This window comes from Sminthopsis crassicaudata, chromosome 2, assembly GCF_048593235.1.
Source record: "Sminthopsis crassicaudata isolate SCR6 chromosome 2, ASM4859323v1, whole genome shotgun sequence".
Lineage (NCBI taxonomy): Eukaryota > Metazoa > Chordata > Mammalia > Dasyuromorphia > Dasyuridae > Sminthopsis > Sminthopsis crassicaudata.
The window spans coordinates 173,455,370-173,471,993 of NC_133618.1; the positions used below are offsets into that span (position 1 = coordinate 173,455,370).

Consider the following 16,624-nt stretch of genomic DNA (forward strand, 5'->3'; position numbering starts at 1 on the left):
ACACATTTGAAGCAGAGAGATACATACAGAGAAAAAAAAGGTAAAAGGCTAGAGCAGAAACTATTATGCTTAAATTGAAGCAAAAAAAAAAAAAAAGGCAAAACTAGGGAACCTGATCTCAGATAAATCAAAAGCAAAAATAGATATAATTAAAAGAAATAAGAAAGGAAACTACATCTTGCTAAGGGATACCAGAGAATGAAGTAATAGCCATACTAAACATATATGCATCAAGTGGTATAGCACCCAAATTCCTAGAGAAGCTAAGAAAGTTGTAAGATTAAATAGGCAGCAAAACTATAATAGCAGAGGATCTCACCCTTCTATTAAAACAAGATAAATTGAATCACAAAACAAACAAGAAAGAAGGTAAGTAGGTAAACAGGATTTTTTAAAAGTTAGGTATGACAGTTCTTTGGAGAAAATTGTAATACTCTTTTTTAATAATTTATTTTATATATTATATTATATAAAATTATATTTTATAATTATAATTTTTTTGATAGTACATATGCATGGGTAAATTTTTTTTACAACATTATCACTTGTATTCACTTCCCTCTACTCCCTCCTCTAGATGACAGGCAATTCCATATATATTAAATGTGTTACAGTATAACCTAGATACAATATATGTGTGTAAAACCAAATTTCTTGTTGCACAGTAAGAATTGGATTCCGAAAGTATAAGTAACCTGGGTAGAAAGACAATAGTACAAATATTTTACACTCCTTTCCCAGTGTTCCTTCTCTGGATGTAGCTGTTTCTGTCCATCGTTGATCAACTGGAACTGAATTAGATCTTCTTTATGTTGAAGATATCCACTTCAATCAGAATATATCTTCATACAGTATTGTTGTTGAAGTGTATAGTGATCTCCTGGTTCTGCTCATTTCACTCAGCATCAGTTCATGCAAGTCTCTCCAAGCCTCTCTGTATTCATCCTGCTGGTCATTTCTTACAGCAATAATATTCCATAGCCTTCATATGCCATAATTTACCCAACTATTCTCCAATTGATGGGCATCCATTCATTTTCCAGTTTCTAGCATTACAAAAAGAGCTGCCACAAACATTTTGGCATATATAGGTCCCTGTCCCATCTTTAGTATTTCTTTGGGATATAAGCCCAGTAGTAGCACTGCTGGATCAAAGAGTATGCACAGTTTGATAACTTTTTGGGCATAGTTCCAAATTGCTCTCCAGAATGGCTGGATCCTTTCACAATTCCACCAACAATGCATCAGTATCCCAGTTTTCCCACATCCCCTCCAACATTCATCATCATTATTTTCTGTCATCTTAGCCAATTTGACAGGTGTGTAGTGGTATCTCAGATTTGCCTTAATTTGCATTTCTCTGATCAGTAGTTATTTGGAACACTCTTTCACATGAGTGGATATAGTTTAAATTTCATCATTTGAAAATTGTCTGTTCATATACTTTGACCATTTATCAATTGGAGAATGGTTTGATTTCTTATAAATTAGAGTCAGTTCTCTATATATTTTGAAAATGAGGCCTTTATCAGAACCTTTAACTGTAAAAAATATTTCCAGTTTGTTACTTCCCTTCTAATCTTGTTTGCATTAATTTTGTTTGTGCAAAAGCTTTTTAATTTGATGTAATCAAAATCTTCTATTTTGTGATCAATAATGATCTCTAGTTCTCCTTTGGTCACAAATTCCTTCCTCCTCCACAGGTCTGAGAGGTAGACTATCCTCTGCTCCTCTAATCTATTTATGAACTCATTCTTTATGCCTAAATCATGGAGCCATTTTGATCTTATCTTGGTATATGGTATTAAATGTGGTTCCATATCTAATTCCTGCCATATGAATTTCCACTTTTCCCAACAGTTTTTTTCAAATAATGAATTCTTGTCCCAAAAGTTGGTATCTTTGGGTTTATCAAACACTAGATTGCTATAGTTGTACCCTATTTTGTCCTGTGTACCTAATCTGTTCCATTGATCAACTAGTCTATTTCTTAGCCAATACCAAATGGTTTTGGTGACTGCTGCTTTATAATATAGTTCTAGATCAGGTACAGCTAGACCACCTTCATCTGACTTTTTTTTCATTAATTCCCTTGAAATTCTCAACCTTTTGTTCTTCGATATGAATTTTGTTGTTATTTTTTCTAGGCCATTAAAATAGTTTCTTGGGAATCTGATTGGTATAGCACTAAATAGATTAGTTTGGGGAGTATTGTCATCTTTATTATATTCATTCAGCCTATCCAAGAGCACTCAATGTCTTTCCAATTATTTAAATCTGATTTTATTTTTGTGGCAAGTGTTTTGTAATTTTGCTCATATAATTCTTGACTTTTCTTTGGTAGATGGATTCCCAAATATTTTATACTCTCAACAGTTGTTTTGAATGGAATTTCCCTTTGTATTTCTTGTTGTTGCATTTTGTTGGTGATGTATAAAAATGCTGAGGATTTATATGGATTTATTTTGTATCCAGCAACTTTGCTAAAGTTGTGAATTATTTTTAATAACTTTTTATTAGAATCTCTGGGTTTTTCTAAGTATACCATTATATCATCTGCAAAAAGAGTGATAGTTTGATTTCCTCATTTCCTACACTTATTCCTTTAATCTCTTTCTCGACTCTTATTGCTGAGGCTAGCATTTCTAATACAATATTGAATAGCAATGGTGATAGTGAGCAACCTTGTTTCACTCCTGATCTTACTGGGAAAGGTTCCAGTTTATCTCCATTACATATTATGCTTACTGACGGTCTTAAATATATGCTCCTGACTATTTTAAGGAATAATCCATTTATTCCTATACTCTCAAGTGTTTTTAGTAGGAATGGATGTTGTATTTTATCAAATGCTTTTTCTGCATCTATTAAGATAATCATATGGTTTTTATTAATTTGATTATTAATATGGTCAATTATACTAATAGTTTTCCTAATATTAAACCAGCCCTGCATTCCTGATATAAATACTACTTGATCATGGTGAATTATCCTGGGGATGATTTTTTTGTAGTCTTTTTGCTATTATCTTATTTAAGATTTTAGCATCAATATTCATTAAGGAGATTTTCTATAGTTTTCTTTCTCAGTTTTCAACCTACCTGGTTTAGGTATTGGTACCATGTCTGTGTCATAAAAGGAGTTTGGTAGGACTCCTTCATTCCCTATTTTTGGAAATAGTTTATATAACATTGGGGCTAATTGTTCTTTAAATGTTTGGTACAATTCACATGTAAATCCATTTTTTCCTGGGGATTTTTTCCTGGGGAGTTGATTAATAGCTTGTTCTATTTCTTTTTCTGAAATGGGACTATTTAAGCAATTTATCTCCTCCTCTGTTAATCTAGGGAGCCTATATTTTTGGAGATAGTCATCCATTTCACTTAAGTTATCAAATTTATTGGCATAAAGTTGGGCAAAGTAATTCCTTATTATTGCTCTAATTTCCTCTTCATTGGTGGAAAGATCCCCCTTTTCATTTTTAAGACTAACAATTTGATTTTCCTCTTTCCTTTTTCTGATCAGATTTACCAAGGTTTATCTATTTTATTGGCTTTTTCATAAAACCAGCTCTTAGTTTTACTTATTAATTCAATAGTGTTTTTACTTTCAATGTTATTGATTTCTCCTTTTTAGAATTTAAAGTTTAGTTTTTGGTTGGGGGAGTTTAAAAGCTTTTTCTAGCTTTTTAATTTGCAGGCCCAATTCATTTATCTTCTCTTTCTCTATTTTATTCAAGTAGGCCTCTAAAGATATAAAATTTCCCCTTATTACTGTTTTAGCTGCATCCCACAAATTTTGATATGATGTCTCATCGTTGTCATTATTTTGGATGAAATTATTCATTTTTTCTATAATTTGCTGTTTCACCCAGCCATTCTTTAAGATGAGATTATTTAGTTTCCAATTACTTTTTGGTCTATTTACCCCTAATTTCTTGTTGAATGTAGTTTTTATTGCATTGTTATCTGAGAAGAAAGCATTTATTATTTCTGCCTTCCTACGTTTAATTTTGAGATCTTTATGTCCCAATATATGGTCAATTTTTATATAGGTTCCATGAACTGCTGAGAAGAAAGTATACTTCTTTCTATCATCATTCAGTTTTCTCCAAAGATCTAGTTTTTCTAATGTTCTATTTACCTCTTTAATTTCTTTCTCATTTGTTTTGTGGTTTGATTTATCTAATTCTGAGAGTGCAAGGTTGAGATCCCACTATTACAGTTTTGCTGTCTATTTCTTTTTCCAACTCTCTTAAATTTTCCTTTAGGAAGTTAGATGCTATACCACTTGGTGCATATATGTTTAGTATTGATATGGCTTCATTGTTTATGCTACCTTTTAGCAGCATAGAATTTCCTTCCTTATCTCTTTTAATTAGATCAGTTTCTTCTTTTGCTTTATCTTAGATAAGGATGGCTACCCTTGCTTTTTTGGCTTCACCTGAGGCATAATAAAATCTGCTCCAACCTTTTATCTGTACTCTGTATGTATCTCCCTGCTTTAAGTGTGTTTCCTGTAAACAACATATTGTAGGTTTCTGATTTTTTGATCCAGTCTGCTATCCATCTCTGCTTAATGGGAGAGTTCATCCCATTCACATTTACAGTTAAAATTACTAATTCTGTATTTCCTGCCATCATCTTTTCCCCTGATTATGCTTTTTTCCCTTGTCCCCCCTGAACCCCTTCCCCAGTATTTAATTTATGAACCCCACTTGTTACATGCAGCCCTCCCTTTTTAGTATCTCTCCCCCCTCCTTTTAAGTCCCTTCCCCTTTTCTTGTACCCTTCCCTTATTCCTCTTTTCCTTTTCCCTTTTCCTTTCCCCCCTTTTAACTCTGAAAAACAAATATGTCAATTATTTACTCTTTGAGACTACTCTGATGAGAGTAAGATTCACACAATGTTTCTCTCCCTCTCTAAATTCCCTCAGATGTAGTAAATTTTCTTTGCCTCTTCCTGGGATGTAGTTTCCCTCTTTTTACCTCTCCTTTCCCTTTATCTGATACTATCACTTTCCCTTTACTACTTCCCTTTTTTATGTTATATCAGTAAAATCAAAATATCCATGTGGACTTTCTGTATATCCACAACAGAGATACAGTTCTCAAGAGTTCTTTTTACCTTTTTCTGCTTTTCTTCAGTCTTGTGGATATAGATCAATTTTTTTGTTTAAGTCAGGTTTTTTTCTTAGAAGCAAATGAAATTTCTCTGTTTCATTAAATGTCCATCTTCTTTCATGGAAGAAAACGCTAAACTTAGCTGGGTAGTTTATTCTTGGTTGCAATCCTTGTTCTTTTGCCTTTCGGAATATTAGGTTCTCAGGCCCTTCGATCTTTTAATGTGGAGGCAGCCAGATCTTGTGTGACCCTTATTGTGGCACCTTAATATTTGAATTGTTTTTTTCCTAGCTGCTTGCAATATTTTTTCCTTAGTTTGGTAATTCTGCAGTGTAGCCACAATGTTCCGTGGAGTTCTTTTCTTAGGGTCTTTTTCAGAAGGTGTGATGAATTCTTTCAACGCCTATTTTCCCTTCTGTTTCTATTATCCCTGGACAGTTCTTTTTGATGATTTCCTGTAAAATAGAATCTAGGCTCTTTTTTTCATCATAATTTTTGGGAAGTCCAATGATCCTCAGATTATCTCTCCTAGATCTATTTTCCCAATAAATATTTAACATTATTCTCTAGCTTTTCATTTTTTTTGTTTTGTTTTGTTTGACTGATTCTTGGGCTCTCAATGAATTATTCATTTCTGTTTGTTCACTCCTGATTTTTAATGAGTTATTTTCTTCATTCACATTTTTTAGTTCTTTTTGTATATGTCCAATTGAGTTTTTAAATGAATTGTTTTGCTCTGTTGAATTTTTTTCCATTTCACTAATTTTTTTTTAGTGAGTTATTTTCTTTTCCCAAATCACAAATCCTATTTTCTTGAGAATTTTTTATCTTTTCCAGTTCAGAAATCCTACTTTCCTGAGATTTGTTAACCTTTTCCAATTCACAAATTTTGTTTCCGTGCACCTCCTGTGAATTCTTTATTTTTTCCAACTCAAATTTCAGGACGTCATTATTCTCTATCATAGATTCTCTTTCCTTTCCCCATTTTTCTTCAAACTCTCTTAACTTTTTAATAGTCTCTTCTAGGAGAGAGTTATGTGATGGGGGGTAGGTATTATTCTCCTTTAGGGTGTTATCTGGAAACTCTGCTGTTAGCTTCCTCAGGTTGGATACCCACTCTTTCTCTGTATAGAAGGTGTCAATCATTCTTACTCGTTGTTAACACTCTGTGTGGGGTCTGCCCTTTGGGTAACAAATTTATCAGCTTCCTCCCAGACCGGGGATAGAATGCAACAACCCTGTGCCTGGGCTAAGAGAGAACTCTGGGAAAGAGTTCCCCTTCTCTCTCCCCGGAAATGCCTCAGAGGTGGTTAGTACTGCTGTGCTGCAAGGAATGCCCAGTAAGGAACCCTGCTGTGTGGCCAAGCAACTGCCCTGAGGTTTGAGGGTTTTGAGATTTGAGTGAAAGCGTCACAACCCTGCCACAGCACCACCTCCCCTCCCCCCCAGGGCTGTGGATATTAGCAGCTGACCAGTGAAAAGCCCCTGCGCTAGAACTGGAAGTCTCTGCCCTGGAAGCACAGTTGCTGCTGAGGGAGTTTCGCTGCTGGGGGAGTTCCACTGCCTCAGGCTGAGCCCTGCACTATGTGGATTAGAGGCTGTCCCAGGACATGTCCCCAGCTGTTCAGGTTCTTAATTGCCCCAAGGAAAAGCCCTGGACAGCAGAAGACGGCTACATAGCCGTGCCTGGATCAGTGTTAGGTCACTTCCGGATTGGGGTAGTTATAGGATCTGGCATTTTTTTTTTTTTTAAGTGGCTTTGATTTCTCTTCTGATCTGCTGTTTTACAAGCAAAGTAGAGCTATCAGCCTATGCCAGATTTCTCTATCTCAGTAGCTTCTCTGATCCCAGAGTTCTCCCTAGCCTGTTTGGCACAATGTGCTAGCCCTAGTCCAACCCTGTCTGTGTTGGTCTTTTTTTCCTCTCCTTGGAACCGACCTTTTCTGATGAAATTCCAGATTCTCTTTGGCTGGTAAGTTGTGCTTCTATCCTTGTGGTTTTTATCAGTCCAGCATTATTTTTGAGGCTGATTTAACTAATTGGTATTGAGGATAGAAGGGAGCTTAGAAATTCACATGTATCTTCTCTGCCATCTTGGCTCTGCCCCCAAATTGTAATACACCTGAAAAGAACATACTTTTTTCTCAGCAGTCATGAAAGCTACAAAAAATTGACCATGTATTAGGGCATAAAAGCCTCAAAATTAAATGTAGAAAAGTAGAAATAGTAATGCATCTTTTTCAGATGATGATGATGCAATAAAAATTACATGTAGCAAAGGGCCATGGAAAAATAGACAAAAAATTAATTGGAAACTAATCCTAAAAAATGAATGGGTGAAACAACAAACTATAGAGATAATTGATAACTTCATCCAAGAGAATGGCAATAATGAGATGACATATCAGAATTTATGGGATGCAGCCAAAGCACTTCTTAGGGGAAATTTTATATCTCTAGATACTTACATGAAAAAAAAAATACAGGGGTCAGTGAATTGGGCATGCAACTAAAAAAAGCTAGAAAAAGAACCAATTAAAAATCCCAAATACTAAGGAAATTAAATATTAATGAAACTAAGAATTGGTTTTCTGAAAAAAAAAAAACAACAAAATAGTTAAATTTAAAAAAAATTATTAGAAAAAGGAAAGAATAAAATCAAATTTCCAGTATCAAAAATGAGAAGGGTAAACTTGCCACCAATGAAGAAGAAATTAAAGCAATAATTAGGAGTTGTTTTTTCCTACTATATGCTAATAAATCTGATTTTCAGAATAAAATAAATACTTACAAAAATATAGATTGCTCAGATTAACAGAGGAAATAAATTATTTAAATAGTCCCATTTTAGAAAAAAGAAATTGAACAAGTTGTTAATCAACTCCCTAAGAAAAAATCTCCAGCACCAGATAGATTTATAAGTGAATTCTACAAATCATCTAAAGAATAATTAATTCCAATACTATATAAACTATTTGGAAAATTGGGAAAGGAGTACTACCAAATTCTTTTTATAACACAGATATGGTGCTGATAGCTAAATCAGGAAGGGTCAAAACAGAAAAAACTTTAGACTAATTTCCCTAATGAATATTGATATAAAAATCTTAAAGAAAATGTTAGCAAAGAAATTGCAGCAACTTATCATAAGGATGATATACCACGATCAAGCGGGGATTTTTATCAAGAATGCAAGAGCTGATTCAATATCAGGAAAACTATCAGCATGATTGACCATATCAATAGCAAAATTGAAAAAAAATGATATCATTAACTCAATAGATACATAAAAAGTATTTCACAAAATCTAATATCCATTCCTATTAAAAAAAAAAAAAAACACTAGACAGTATAGGAATAAATGAAGTTTTTCTTAAAGGGATAAGTAGCAGCTGTCTAAAATCATCACAAAGCATTGTACATACAAAGGGGATAAACTAGAAATATTCCTAATGCATTTGAGAATGAAACAAAGTTTCCCATCATGACCACTATTATTCAGTATTGTATTAGAAACATTACATTTTAGCAAGGAGAAGCAAAAGAAATTGAAGGAATTAGAGTAGATAATAAGGAAGCAAAATTATCATACTTTGCAGATCATATGATGGTATATTTAGAGAATCAATTAAAAAAACTACTATAAGCAATGAACAATAAGGTGATTCAAGCCAATTTCAACACACTTGTGATGGAGAGAGCCATCTGCATCCAGAGAGCAAACTATGGCTACTGACTGTGGATCACAATATAGCATTGTCATCTTTTTTTGCTGTTGTTGTTGTTTTTGTTTGCTTGCTTATTTTTTTCTGATTTTTTTTCCTTTTTGATCGGACTTTTCTTGTGCAGCATGATGAATATGGAAATGTGTTTAGAAGAATTGTATATGTTTAACCTATATTGGATTACCTGCAGTCTAAGGGAGGTGGGGAAGAAAGGTAGAAAATTTTGGAACATAAAGTTTTGCAGGGGTGAATGTTGAAAACTATTTTTGCATGTATTTTTCAAAATAAAAAGTTATTAGTATTTTTTAAAAATTAAAAAAAAACCACTTCTTCTACATATGTAACAAATAGTCATCCATCTTCTATCTTATATCCTCTTGTGATGAGGGAACTTAAAAAAACACATTACTTTTAAAAAACTAATTTGTTAGGCAACTTTTTTTTCTTATATTGAACAAAAGTCTGCCTCTGATAAAATATGAATTTGGTAAAATATACCATCTTTTTTGTAAGTCACCGATAAAATTGTTGAAGTAAATAGGACACCATGATTTATCTTCTCAATTGACTTCCTATATAAGAGGCAACTTCTACTTTAAATGAGAGGATATCTTAGAATACAGTATTCCAAATGGTAAAACAGGCAGGCTTGCAACCAAGAATAAATTACCCTCTAATTCTAGAGGAACTAGGTGATAACAATAGATAGGAGGAAAAGTGAACCTTTTAGTAGAATAGAATGTGAGCTCCTTCAGAGCAGGGATAGTTTTACTTTTCTATTTATATTCTCAATGCTTTTTTAAAACACTATTTTAAAATTTAATCAATAGTGTAAAGGGCTAGAACTGAGCAAATGCATTTGGATAATGGAGCACGTGAGACTAATTGCCAATTGGAAGGTTCCCTATTAACTTGTTTGAAGGTTGACCCTCCCCAGCTATTCTGTGCTGACTTGATTGGTGGGACAAAGAGGGGTAAGTGACGTGTGTGTGGGAGGAGTAGGAGGTGGAAGAGGAAATTGAGACACTGACACTTAGTCAGTCTCTCAGGCGTTTGAGGGAGGAAGATGTGTGAGATTGCTAGACCTAATCCCCTGACCTTGACCATAAAAGATCAAGAATAAAGACGTTTAGTGATCCTAACTCCGGCTGATTTCTGGGAAGACAAGAGTTCCAGCAAATAGTATGTGCTTCATTCATTCATACTATCAAGATTCATATTCTGATTTTAAATATGGATATTATCTAATTGGTGAAAAAAAAATTATTGTTAAGGAAGTAGAAGATTTTCCAGTTTGTGAAGAAAATGTCTGCACTAAGAACTTTGAATTTCAGAGTTCTAATATAAGGGTTCAGATAAATCAGGAAGAAAATATTTGTATGATGATGCAGTGATAACATTCTGAGGGAATTAAAAATATGTATCTCTTTAGAATGTTATCTTCAAAGGATTTTGAAGGAGTTTAATTAGAAAAAAGTTTGGTGGATTGGTTATGTTATTAGGATTTTGAGAGGGGAAAAAAGTGGGAAAATGAATTTTTTATGATTTTAGTATCTGTGAAGAATATACAAACATGGAGAAAGGATTGAGGTGAGGGCATCAATGAACATCACTCTGGGAAACATCAAAGGGAATTGAGATGAGGAAAGAGAAATGGAAACTCAGTGAATTGCCTTAGTTTTGTTGTGTGTTTATGTGTGTGTGTAATATGAGGCAGGGTATTCATCAGAAAATGTTAGGGATTCACGAAGTGCATGAGACTTGAGGAAAGAAGAGAATATTGGAGCAGTTATTGTGATAAGTGGAAAAGAGAATTAGTTAAGGGTATGTGGTAGGATTGTCACACTGTTATAATGGATCAATTTAGATTAGTATAAATTTCTAGAAATTTCTACTTTTTTTTTTTTGGCAGTACTAAAAGTGAGAATAATGCAGAATTGGCAGGATGTGATCACTGATAGGATAAGGAAATCCAAATATATAGTATGGTATAGAATTGAACTGTACCAAACAAGTCACAATTGTGAAAGTGAAAAATGGAGACAAGTAAGCATGGTCATTTAGGATAATACAGGGATAAGAACATTTCCTCTTACTGTCTGTCCCCCATGTCTGGAATGCTCTCTTTCCTCTTACTGTCCCCCATACTTGGAATACTCTCCTTCTTCCCCTCTTGACTACTGACCTCCCTGACTTTCTCTAAGTCCCAATAAGCATTTCACCTTCTATAGGATCTTTTCCCTAACCAATCTTTACTTCGGAATTTTACCTCTTCATTATTTCCTTTTTATTTTATATGTAGCTTTATTTTTCTATATTGTTTTACATATTGTGTCCCCCCTTTGATTGTAAGACAGGGATTGTCTTTTATCTCTTTTTGTATAGTACTTAACATAGTATCTGGCAACATAAAATATTTACTGAATTGAATGAAAGTGGAACTGGTCCAGAATGATGGCAAAGCCACTGATATGACCATTTTTGGGGTAGCTGAGGTAGAATAGAGGAGTAAAAAATAAGTATTTAATAGATTTGAGTAACTGAAAAGTTAAGATATTTGAGGGAAAGGGTTTAGGGTAAAGAGGAAGACTATGAGCCAGGCACTATAGCCTTTGAGAATTATAGCAGCAGTATATAACAGATAGCATAATCTGTGTTGGGAAACAAATTTGGATTTAATGAAATTACTGATTAGTGGTGGTAAAGGGAGAACACAGAACTGGCAATGAGAAACAAGAAGAGATCAGATATTCTCATAGTGCCTGCAATAAGTGGTATGAATGAATGAAAGTGCATACAGCACTAGAAAGGGTAGCCAAGGACACAATTTGGGGTGGGGGGGAGAGGAGGGCTAGATTTCAGTGAATATCAGAGAATAGAATAAGCCAAAAAGAAAATGGTAGAAGAGGAATTTTGTTAGTTATAAAATGAACATTCAAAAGGGCACAGTGGAAAGGGTGACAGATATAGAGTAGGATATTGGCTAGGCTATGATTGGGATGGGGATTAGGACAAGGGCCTGGAAAAAGTAGTGGGAGTATACTAATCAGACATAAAAACAGTGAAGTTCTGAAGAAGGAAAGTTCAAGATTGATTTTATAATCTCCCATTGTCCTGGATCTTTCATCAATTGAGAGCAGACCCTAGTTATATCAAAACCTGGAACAATCTGAAAGCAAAAAGTGGTTAATCCTGGGACTTCAAGTCAAGAGCAGCGTATACATTCCCAAATGATTTTCAATTCAAGCATTCAAGTGATTTGGTCACTAAATCAAGAATTCAGCAACTTTGGATATGGGTTTTTGTTTGTTTTTTTAGGATGGGACATGGAATATGAGGTGAACTGGAATAGAAGGAAATTAATGCTTTTCCCAGTCTCTGGTTTCCTGACTCATTATTATAGTAGCTAGACTATCTTAAAATAGGGCAGTAAACTCAGCAATTGGGCCCAGAAAGTAAAAACTCTGACATTGAACTATACCTTTCATTAATAAAATTAAATTCGGCTTTTTTTTTCTGCACCCTGAAATCCATATGACTTGCAGTTGAAAACTTCCATATGTATTGTCTAACCCATTAGAATGAGCTATTTGAGAGCAAAGACTAAGTTGCTTCTCTATGTGTCTTATTTTTCTATACCTCAAAGATCCAAGGCAGGATTTGAACTTAGACTACAGCCTAGCACTTTATTCCCTCTATCACTTAACTGCCTAAATTAGGAGGTGATCTGATCACAGCTAGTTAATTGAGTACAGGTTTGAATGCTGCATAATATTAATAAGCTGCAGACATTTAGAAAAAAAGTGACCAGGATAGTAAAAGAACTCTAAAATGCCATGTGGTGATCTATTGAAGGAACTAGATATATTATTCTGAAGAAGACAGAACTACCAGGCACATACCAAAGTTGAAAAGAAGAAACTTTTAAATTTCATATAAGGGAAAAATTTCTTAGTAGTTAGAGTAATAGATTTCATTGGGAGGTCTTAGGTTATTCTTCAGTGAAGGTCTTCAAACCAAAGGCTAAATCATTCCATTTCAGGTATATTTTAGAAAAGATTCTTGTTCAAATATAGATTGGACTAGATGGCTTCTGGGTTTTTTTTCTTTTGCCATTCTAAGATTCTAATTGTCTTATTTTAACTTTCTGTTTGGATAATACTTATTTTTGAGGCTTCTTAAGAAAGAATATACACACACAAATGTATATAGCATGTATATGTACACCTATAGATATGTATAAAGACATACATATACATATATAATACATGTAGTTGTAGCATGGAAGAGTACATGTGCATATCAAAAACAATACTTTTTACTTATATATAACTAAAAATATGGGCTAAGAATAAATAACTCACTGGTAAGTAGGATATGTAATATAACTATAATTATATCATTTTAGTTTATCCCAAATGATTTTGGGAAAAATTTTGTTATTTACTGCCTGCCTTCTCACTTTGCCTGTAGATAAATGCTTTGCTGTAAAAAAAGAGTAACTGGGTCTAATTTTTGGAAAACTTTGTTGCCCATCAACAATGAAATCTCATTAGCATATTATTTCCTGTTGTTGAGAGCTGAGGAGGCAGAGAAATTTTTGTGTTCCATGTCCAGATAAGTTTCAGAAATCCTACTAAAAATAAAAGGACTGACTGAGAATTGTTGGATTGACCTTGTTCCCAGTGTTTTCTGCATAAACTAAGGGATGTCGATATGAACATGAAGGGGAGACAAAGAAGAACTGGGACCACACATCCATAGAGCTTCTACTATGTCTCCAGGAAGTAATAATAATAATAATAATAATAATAATAATAACTTTAAATGTTATTTGTAATGCAAAATTTAGCTTTGGGGCTTCTTAAATCTGAATCTGGGCAGAAAAAGAGAAGGAGCATTAACAGATTGGTGGAAAAACATTAGAGAAAATAAGAAAAGCTAAAGAAAAATAGATAAATGTAGGACATGCTAAAGTTTCTACGAGAGAAATATATGCAACTAAGTTGGATAATGCTCTTTTGGTTTGGTTTCCTTCAAACCAGTATTTTTTAAACTGGATGTCAGGCCAATAGGCAAGAAGTTCCAGAGGAATTGTGAAAACTAGAGCTGCATAATTCCAAAGAATTGTTTGGCATTGGCCAAAGAAAAGGATGGAATATAGTATACTGATAATCTCTTGGGCTTTTTCTCTGCATTCTGTTCTGATTGGTAAGATCTGGAAACTGATTAGGAAAGCAAACCTACAATGCTCTGGTTAGCCACTGCACTGGTTGCATTTATTTAGAATTATTAGTGATAGTTTCAGAGTTGCTTATATTTTTGTTTCAAGAACTGACATGGATCTGCTTAACAATAATAATAATAATAATTCTATAATTAACTAATAATACTATTAGGCATTGTTTACTTTTTCTTATTTTCAATTGAAACTTTCTCATAATTATTTCTCTCTAATTATATAAGCAACTTAACATTATTTTTTATATGTTATCTATCATATTTCTGTAAGTTCTCTCAGATTCAAAATAGAATATAATGCTTAAACTTGTGTGTATGTTTGATTCTTGGGATTTATTCAGCTAGTATTGAAGGTTTTGGAAGGGAATAATGATAGTGTACATGTGTCTTCTTTAGGACATCCAGGATTGTTTATGGCCCCCAGTAATGATGTGGTAGAAAAAAATGCTAGTCCCAACTATACAATTTATAATCTGTATCATTTTAAAAAGTCACTTAGCATCTCTAGGTCTCAGTTTTCTTATTTTGTAAAACATAAGAGTTGGATTATATAACTTCTGTAGTCTCTTCTCACTTTATACCTAAAAATCCTTTGACCTTTAAGATAAAAATACTCTATAAGTCATAATCTCATTCAAAAAATGTCTGGACCTGCTCACCAGAGGATTTTGGTACCAACCCTAATTCTGATCATGGGTGAGTGTTGTGACACAGGAGCCACCTGACAGTGGCTGCTGGAGATCCAATTCAGACCTGTAGAATATATCTCCTCATGTGAGAGGATGATGCAAGGAGACTGAGAGGCAGTTGCTGTTCTCTGACCTCTCTGCCAGAGAGGCCATTGCATTGTCTGACCTCTCTCATCTTCCCTCTGCCTCCAATTTATTTAATTCCCAGTTCACAACACCTCTGTCAGCAAAGGCTACCCTGCAACTCCTTCAGATGTTATGATCCACAGCTGTGAAAGCTTTCTGAGAATTGACCTGCCCCATAACAAGTGAGGAATGAAGGGGCAGAACTCACAAAGATGTTCAAACAGGAGTCCATATTCAAAATTTTCTCGGCCTTCTATATCCTAATACACTTACATAACTATAGCACATTGCACATGTTCTAACTATAGGATACTGTGCATGTGGGACCACATAAACAACTTGCTATTGTGTGCAGATATTTCCTTGCCACTTTAGTATTTCTCTGCTTTAATTACAACACAGGTTGTCATGCCTCTTGACTCCTCAGGAAAGTCAAGATGCCCCTGGGGCAATGGGGAGCCAAATCAGACAATTAGCAGAGTTCCATTGGACTAGAGTCTTATACCTTGCCTAGGGTTCCCCACTATCTGTGATCCTCTACAAAAAAACATAGCTCACAAGATTCCATTGACATGTTTGATTTTACCAGTCAGACAGAAAATACATCATTAATTCAAGCAAAAAAAATAGTCAAAAAGTGTAGCAAAAAAAAAGTAATAAGGAGGTTTCCTCCCATCTATGCACATGGAATACTCTCTGCCACAGATGAGTGAAGGCATATTTCTAGAAAGGGATGTTCTAACTAGGCCCATACATGGATGAGACATGTATAGCAGATGTGGCCAGGGAACAAAGCATATGTGGCCAAGGGACATATAAGAGGAGATACATATATGAACCCTTGTGATTCAAATGCAAGAACACTTATGGTAATGACACATTATAGAAGTTCATAACTTTTATTCTATAGGGCTGAAAAAATTTTGCTTTCCACACCAAAAGAACACAATGTCATGATAAAACCATATATAAAAAGAGGTGATATCATCACCTTGATCTTTGATAATCAAGTTGCTCAATTGGTTTGGATCAATTCTGGACCTCATTCTCTGCTTTGAACTTCTGGGATTCATAACTTTAGGGTCACTTGCTGACCATTTTGCTATTGCCTGCCGTAAAACCATGACTAACTATCTTCATGATAAATGTAAGCTAATAACTCTTTTATCATAGGCAGAGCCTTTGAACCCACTAGTTAAGGGCTGCTGAATTTAATCCAGGGAGGGTAATCCAAGTTTAAATTCGTCTTTTACTTTACTGTGTCTGAGGTTGTGCTAAGTCCACTGATCAAGAATATGATCTGATTTGAGGTTAGAAATTCTTGTCATTCTTATTTAATTCCTTATTTGCCATCAATAAACCTATTTCAAGGAGTTATGCCAAAAAAACCCACAAAAGCTGTGGGGGAGCTCAGTTACAAAAGCCCATTTCTATTCTCAAATCACTTAACTGGGCAAGCAAATGAATAAAATCAAGCACAGATACCAAGCAAAAGAACTGTGGGTATTGTCTTCTACCTGATTTATGTTCTTGCCTTTATTATTTGTATATCAACAGAAATAATACAAAACAACCTCAATACACAATAAAGTTGCCCTGGTGTCTATCTTGATGCTCTGATGCCCATCAATGCCCTCAGTGTCTCTTTATATATGGTTTTATCATGACATTGTGTCCTTTTGGTGTGGAAAGCAAATTGGTCTTGGAAAACATGCTTATTT

General features: G+C 34.2%; 1 protein-coding gene across 1 annotated transcript in view; it reads left to right on the forward strand.

The window, feature by feature from the left end:
- Positions 1–9,905: 9,905 nt before the first annotated feature.
- HAO1 (hydroxyacid oxidase 1) overlaps positions 9,906–16,624 on the forward strand; it is a 94,362-nt gene continuing 87,643 nt past the window's right edge. Inside the window, exon 1 of the mRNA XM_074287893.1 lies at positions 9,906–10,029. The gene's annotated coding sequence lies outside the window, so the exon portion shown is untranslated. The remainder of the gene's footprint in view (positions 10,030–16,624) is intronic.